The following is an 8,086-nucleotide window of genomic DNA, read 5'->3' on the forward strand; positions in this document are numbered from 1 at the left end:
CAAAATTTGAGTTGTCTCTGTAAACTTGAAATTGAAATGAAAAACATATAACTATTTCGTTTTTCAATATAAATAAATTCTCTGGACAAAATATGCTTTCAATAATTTCATCCGGATCTGTAAACATACGCAGTCACTGCTTTACGACGTCGAGGCAATATTCCAAGATTCTCTTTGTGAATGTAAAGCAAGATGTCGGCGAATTGTTCAAGTGTATAACAATAATTGTGTGCAGTGTGACAGGAACCGTGCTGATATTGTACAGTCCAAGGAATCCGGAATATATTCCTTTCTGTACATTTAGTGCAAATCTTTATAAGCCTATTAAATTGTTATATAATGGCTTTCTTTGATTACCCATTTTACGAGAGTGGTGTCACTAAGATATTGAACAGAACTTCGGCCTTTATTGTGGAAATGGAGTTTTACCCTGGCTTTTGTTACAGGCTATTAATATAAATATCTAAAGAAATAATGTCACTATTCAGGCTTTAAAGTATCTGTTAGAAATGTTAAAATATAATAATATTATAAAGTTGACACAGAGGATTAAGGGATGGGGTTGGCCACGAAACATTTCCCTCGAATAAAAAATGCGCAAGTAATCCGTCCTTTCATACTTTGAGCATTATACGTTTCTGTCGTAATGATATCATGAACGCAGAATTATACATTTTTCGTTTAATAGGATGTGGGTTTAGGATGTGGAAATATTACCCACTCCAGCTCTCTTCTACACAAAGCTAAAAAGAAGTATTTAGCACTTTTTGTAATTACTTAGCACTTTTTGTAAGTAATTGCAAGTTTACTCAAACATTTTGGATATTTTTTAAATAAGGTACCTACATATTATTTTGTTATAGTTAGATACTATTCCAAAAATGAAACTAGTAACACGACACATTTATACTCATTATATGGAACGTGACAGTAAACTGCGAAGATCGTATCACGAGTCGATGAAAAAGCTGAAGGCGAAGCTTGATTTACAAAACGATGAGGTCCGCCGGCCGTAATGGGCGGCCGAGCGGACAAACGACATTAGTGACAATCGTGTGTGACCGTACAGTGTCCACCGCTCAAATGGCAAATCGATAGTTTTCACTTTATGTCGTAGAGGTTATGGGGCAGTCGGCAAATTGCTTCACTGTCCAATTGGCACACTTTTGAGATGGATGGCTGAAAAACTGGACTATGTAGGTATCTACTAGATAAGTACTAAGTCCCGTTAACGTTTTTTAAAAATATCTACAGAATTCAGATCACATTGACGGATATGATTATTTTAGTCACCGCAAGATTTCGGGTAATAAGTTCATTTGTATAGAATTGAAGGAAGGAAAGTGTACCTGATCGTGATAACTGAAGGAACGGGTTATGGGGCGCCTAAAAATGAACATGAGGAACATGAGGTCCTTTATTGCAGGTTACAGTAAAATGGCAGGCACCTGGAGGAAGTAGGTGGTTAAGCGAGGCCATAAGGGGCTTGCAGGGGGGAGGTTCTTGTGTGCTGCTGACCTACATCGAGCTAATCGTACCACGTGAAAAAGCTCGCGTGCCGCGGTCGTTCACCCGCCGCGGCCTTTCAACCCACGATTCAATCCTGTTGGTTTTCAACTACAATGCCTGTTATTAAATGTAGCTTAAGTTCGTCTAAGGCTATAAATATGCTATGCACCTTAAACGCAGTCGTAACTCAATCCGGAGTTACAGTGACGGGCGTAGGAGTAAGGTACTACCAGCTGGTAAACAGATTTCTGTAATACGCGTACCTACATAGCATGAGTAAATGTTTTATTCGTTAATAAACTAATAGAACGTAAAAGGTAAAAAGTATTTTAATTCAATTGGAAGCCATGTAGCGGGATTCACGCAGTGTACAGTAGCGGAACTCCCCGGGGAGAAAACTTGTACCAAACTCAATTCGCCAAATTGCACATAAAATGTATAGCGTTTAGCGATAAACGGTCTTTTAACGTAATTAAAACGAAAATAAATGGATAACATTCAGGTCTCAGTGTATTTTGGGAATTATTATGTACTAGCCGCCCGCTCTGACTCCGTCGGAGTTCATTAACTGGGGTCTGGGTTGTTAATGAACTGTGTCATTTTACATCAGTTTAGACGACAGTGTAACCACGTGTAACTGATAACTGATAATACAAAAAGTATTTTTTTACTTTCGTTATCTTCTTATATATAAAAACCGGCCAAGTGCGAGTCGGGCTCGCGCACAAAGGGTTCCGTAGCAGCAAATATAATAAATTACAGTTAAATCAACCTATCTCAAAAACTATAAGAGATACTTTGATCAAACCAAAAATCGTTGAAAGAGTTAATTAGCATGCATCACCTCTATTTTTTTTAGAATTTTATACCCCGTAGTTATAAAAATAGAGGGGGGGGGGACATACTTTTTACGACTTTGAGAGCTGATATCTCAAAAACCGTTCACTTTAAGAAAAATGTTTTTTAGAAAACTTTATATCATTTTAAAAGACCTTTCCATTGATACCCCACACGGGTATGTACATCGAAAAAAAAAATTTCATCCCTCAGTTACATGTATGGGGGGCCCCACCCCCAATTCTTTTTTTTACTATTTAGTGTCATATTTTTGTAGCGGTTCATACAACACATATTCCCATCAAATTTCATCACTGTAGTACTTATAGTTTCCGAGTAAATCGGCTGTGACAGACGGACAGACGGACAGACGGACAGACGGACATGACGAAACTATAAGGGTTCCGTTTTTGCCATTTTGGCTACGGAACCCTAAAAATGAATCGCAAAATGTGTTGGTAAGCGCATAACTCGAGAACGGCTGAACCGATTTAGATAATTCTTATTTTATTATATTCCTTGAAGTACGAGGATGGTTCTTATGTAGAGAAAACGTAAACATGTACCACGGGCGAAGCCGGGGCGGACCGCTAGTTCTTCATAATTTTTTAATGACTCTCCTCTATTTTATAACGAAACTGAATTTGTATTACAAAATGTTTGTCAAATATTATTCAAAATTATTGAGTAAATGAGTACCTATCAAAAAAGCAAAATACTTATATCTGAAGGTATGTCAACTTGGGCGATGTCGTCGCCAGTTTAATTTCACTTTAAATCTGATGTAGTCGGAAAAATAAATATACGATCGTCGTTCGAAACTTTTTACATAAATTACTTTCGAACCGTAGCTCGCCGTTCTCGGATTATAGTACCAGTACTTTTTAATAGTTACTGAATGCAACCGAGTCTCACGACAGCAGACAGAAGAAGAAATGTATAAAATATTTTATTTACTGTAACTTGTATCTGCTGATTCCAAACCAAGGATATTTTTATAACTTGTTATAAAGGGAAAATTTGTATCTAAAATGTATGTATTTACCTCATTATTAACATGCAAAATCTATGTAACTGGTTAAAATTGTCGACAGTATTGCGCGTCTGTGCCGTAATAGATAAGAACATGAATCTGAATAATAAAAACGGCAGATAAAATAAACAGTGCGAGATGAAAGCGGTCATCAGTTATAAATATCTCAATTATTTTGCCCGCGATGCGATAATTATAAATTATTACCAATACCTAGCTATTGCGTCGAATACATCTGCTAGAATTGACAAGCGCCAGTAGGTAAATTATTTGTGAAATACATAAAACCAAGATTTCGATATTCTTATAATCTTAGAAACATGATTATTTAATACCTACTATCTTTCCACCCGCAGCTTCGCCCGCGCATTCAAAGAAAAACCCGCATAGTTCCCGTTCCCGTGGGATTTCCGGGATAAAACCTATTCTATTTCCCGGGGTAAAAAGTAACCTTGTCGTGTCCTTTCTCGGGTATCAAAATATATCCATATTTCATGCAAATTGGTTCAGTATAGTTAAGGCGTGATTGAGTACCTAACAGACAGACAGACAGTGTTACTTTCGCATTTATAATATTAGTATGGGTTATGCCTACATAAAAATTCTTCCTTATCTAGATACTATTATCTCCTAAAGCACATAGCCTTTTACGATGGATATTTAAATGGACGAACGAAGACGAGGATGATGATGACGAAATCAATATTTATGGGATTGCTATAGTTTTATATCCTACTACCTTAGCCTACTACAACCCTACTACCTTCCTACTACTAAATTATCCCCGAAATTGAAATTTATCTCAGAAATATAAGAACGGGAATCATCGAGTCTTCCTTTGATTACTTACGGTCTACGCGAGCGAATTATCCACGGGCGAAAAGGTAGTTTAAAATAACGCAATATATGTATACCTTAAGATACCTATATACACGAATTATTATTATAAGTACATAAACATAATACATTACGAGTAACAATGTATAATCTACTTTGTTTAAGTAGCGGTAAAGCGGTATAAACAAGAGCTTTGGATGAGAGGATAATTTAATAAACACATCGTGAACAATTTACATAAACGCCTCCTAGTTAGATTAGATTAATACGCCTTATGCTTGCGACATCGTTTTAAATTGCACACTATAGGGGGCTTGGGGCGCAGCAGCTCTATCAGCTCAAACAATGTCAGAAGCAGCATGTAGATGAACGCCAGCCAAGCAGAGTCCAGGAGAATCAGCTTCGTAACTTCCGCGCCGGGTATCGTTCGGTGTTCAGTCATTGTGGTCATCAAATGTTGCCGTACAGACGTCTACGCAAGAACCTCCGTCCCCAGTAGAGCAGGGAATGCACCAGGAGTATACACGTGTACACTAAGAGGACCCGGAATACGGCGCACGCTGCGGCAGCGCCGGTATCCGTGGTGGCACGCTGCCGACGGCCCATTTACACATATTTTAGAATATGACATTTGTGTATCAAGATGGACTAGGTGTTTAAATGCGATTGACTGTTTTATTATACATTTTGACAAGTATGTAAGTAGTAGGTGTGTACAAAGCTTGGTACAAAGGCAAAGGTACAAACGTGGTACAAACACAATTTCGGTTGCTATGACTACATTTTGTTGCTATTTATAACTAGGTAATAATATAGATATAATCAGGAACAGACTTGAAACAGATATCGACAAAATAAAAGAAAATAATCATCACATTGGAGAAATCACAGACAAATATTTATTTGACTCCACTAGACATAAATTACGGGCACCACAGCCGGCGACCGGGACCCGAAGAAAAGTCTAATTTACTTTTATAAACATTTAATTAAAAATGAACATAAAATTGGTCCAATGCTGCTATTAAAATGATAATAAATAATTTATTACTTTTTAATTTTTATACGAATAGTTACATGTATATTATTAAAACCTTACAAAAAACTATAATGAGTAAAAGGCTACAGACACCTACTGCCTACAGGTGTTAGGTTTGCCACAGGATTTTGCTGTACAGTTAGTTTATATAGTACTAGATTTCCGCCCGCGGCTTCGCCCGCGTTTTCAAAGGAAAACCCGCATAGTTCCCGTTCCCGTGGGATTTCCGGGATAAAACCTATCCTATGTGTTAATCCAAGTTACCCTCTATATGTGTGCTAAATTTCATTGTAATCGGTTCAGTAGTTTTTACGTGAAAGAGTAACAAACATCCATACATCCATACATCCATACTTACAAACTTTCGCCTTTATAATAGTATTAAGAAGATAAGATAACTAGCTTACCGCCCGCGGGATCGTCCGCTTTGTCTAAAACCTAATAAATTATATACTAAAACCTTCCTCTTGAATCACTCTATCTATTAAAATGAAGCTAATATAAAGCGTGTAAAAAAGACGGGTTGCACTCCGGGAGTGCCGGCAGAAGTGAAAACTTGATTATTAACGTTCAGCATGTTTGATATTTTGGAATGGTATCTATCCGTCTTACGCATGGAATATAAAAGCTACAAAAAAAAAGTCCGTCTTACGCTTTTTCGATCAGGCCACGTGTCGACACGAGTTTAAGATTTTATACCCAACGCCGCTAAAGAAGTTTTCACTTCAAAAAACCGCGTCAAAATCCGTTGCGTAGTTTTAAAGATTAGCATACAAAGGGACATAGGGACAGAGAAAGCTATTGTTGTTTATATATTTACATATTTAAATATATTTATTTAAATAATATATAATAATATATATAATATTTTTTTTAATTTATTTTATATATTTTTATTTAAATATTTAATATTTACTTGTTTTAATACTATTATATGTAGTGATGATGATGATATGATAATATTATGATGTGAATAATTAAATGGATATAAAAAGCTTCTAGAACTTTCCAATATACATTACGAGTTCAAGTTGTTAGGACATCTTTATATCAAGGTATTATTAAACACTTCTATGTAACACTTCTAGTGTTACAAGTGTTTATGGGCGGTGGTGACCACTTAACATCAGGTGTCCCAACACTCCCAACTACCCCTTTGTTTGCTCTGACTTAAAAAAAAATCAAATTTGTTTCCGTCTTTGCAAGCGTCGTTGTATATAGGGTTGCCAAGGGCCTTGGAGTATATATTACAATAGTATAGAGCGCGTGTATTGCACAAATTGCTCAGTGCACATCGTAGGCAGATGAGCTATAGATACTATAGTAGAGCCATTTTAATAGGCAACATTTGACAGTTCAACAAAATTCAACAACGTAACCTAGTAACGACGACATAGAATAACATGATATTTCGTTTTGTTAGAACTGCACATTTGCTTAACTTTTTTCAATTACGATTACATATTTATAATAATAATGACCGATGCAACTAATTTTAAGATTTGATTTTACTGATAAACCATTCTAAACATATTAAACATTTTCTTATTTAAAGAACTGACGTCGCTACAATTTTGTGTCAATAAACCTTTTTTCTTTATAAATACCAGAGACGTTACTCTAAAAATCGAAATCTGACATCTAGAATCGAATGCATTGGTTACTTGGGAATAAAAATCATCATAAATTATTGACATGTGTTTCAAGTTCGATTGACAATTGTTTCAAGTCCGTATCGATTAATTCGCTTTAATCGATGTTTTTAAGCAGGTTACCACCCTATGAAGATAAAATTGATAGACGTCAAATGTTGCCTATTAAATTGGCTCAACTATAGGTATATAGATGTGTGTGTGTGGCGAATAGGGATGGGTAGGTATCAATTGCGTGTTGAACTATCGATAAGTTATGTAAATAAATATGTATCATAAGTAAATTTCATGTTCAATAAGTTATTAAAGGAAAATATATGAATAAAGTATAAATATGTAGGTATTTTTAAATTTCTTTACCAACTGAATAAAGTTTGTTTATTCCATTTGAATATTTCTTGTATTAATTATGAGTACTTTAAAAAAATATATTCAAACATTTATTTATTCAATTAGACTTCTTCTAGAAGCACTTTTCAAACGTCATTAAGTACATATTTTTAACATTTACCACCTATATATTTAATTGGAATATCAGAAGAAGTGAGTACTTTTTAAATAATTTAAAGTTAATAAAAATAACAGATCCGGTTTAGTGCTATTTCTTTAATAATAAATCAAAAAATAATAATAATGTTTAAAAATTTTTAAATAAAAATAAAAAATAATTAATAATTTAAAATGATAATATAATAAAAAAAATGTTGTGTGGTTTTATGAAACCACGGTAAAAGTGAAACTGTTCGAACGGTTCCGAACACTGCTTTGTGTAGTGCATGTCGCGTGTCGGTCGGCTGCCGAGTAGGTATACCTACTCGGCAGCCGCGATACACGCGATATGCGCTTCACAGACCAAAAAGTTTGAGACGATGTAATAAAAGTTTCACTTTAATAATATGTATTAATAATTTTTTTATTTAATTTTATCCATTCTGCTATCAAAATCTCCAAAATCAATTTAGCGGTTCAGAAAATATATCGTAACATTACATACTTTACATTAACACTATAAGTTATGCATACAATATTCGCATTAATAATATTAGAAAGTGTACCACATTAGTACCACAAATTTATTTATAATTAATTTTTAAAAGAGTTTTTATTTTAAAGTTAAATAAAAAATTTGTTAAAATATAGTTCTTCTAGTAAACTTTATATTGAGTACAGCGTTGGTCA

The 8,086-nt window shown here is 34.7% G+C and overlaps 1 long non-coding RNA gene across 1 annotated transcript in view; it reads left to right on the top strand.

Annotated features, from left to right (window-relative positions):
- Positions 1-8,086, top strand: part of LOC149481985 (uncharacterized) — a 191,832-nt gene that overhangs the window by 63,497 nt on the left and 120,249 nt on the right. Inside the window, exon 2 of the long non-coding RNA XR_016316729.1 lies at positions 6,565-7,110. This is a non-coding gene — a long non-coding RNA (uncharacterized LOC149481985). The remainder of the gene's footprint in view (positions 1-6,564; positions 7,111-8,086) is intronic.

This window comes from Colias philodice, chromosome 15 (genome assembly GCF_061535455.1).
Source record: "Colias philodice isolate Cphi_HAF_F1 chromosome 15, ilColPhil1 Martin Lab GWU primary, whole genome shotgun sequence".
NCBI classification, from domain to species: domain Eukaryota; kingdom Metazoa; phylum Arthropoda; class Insecta; order Lepidoptera; family Pieridae; genus Colias; species Colias philodice.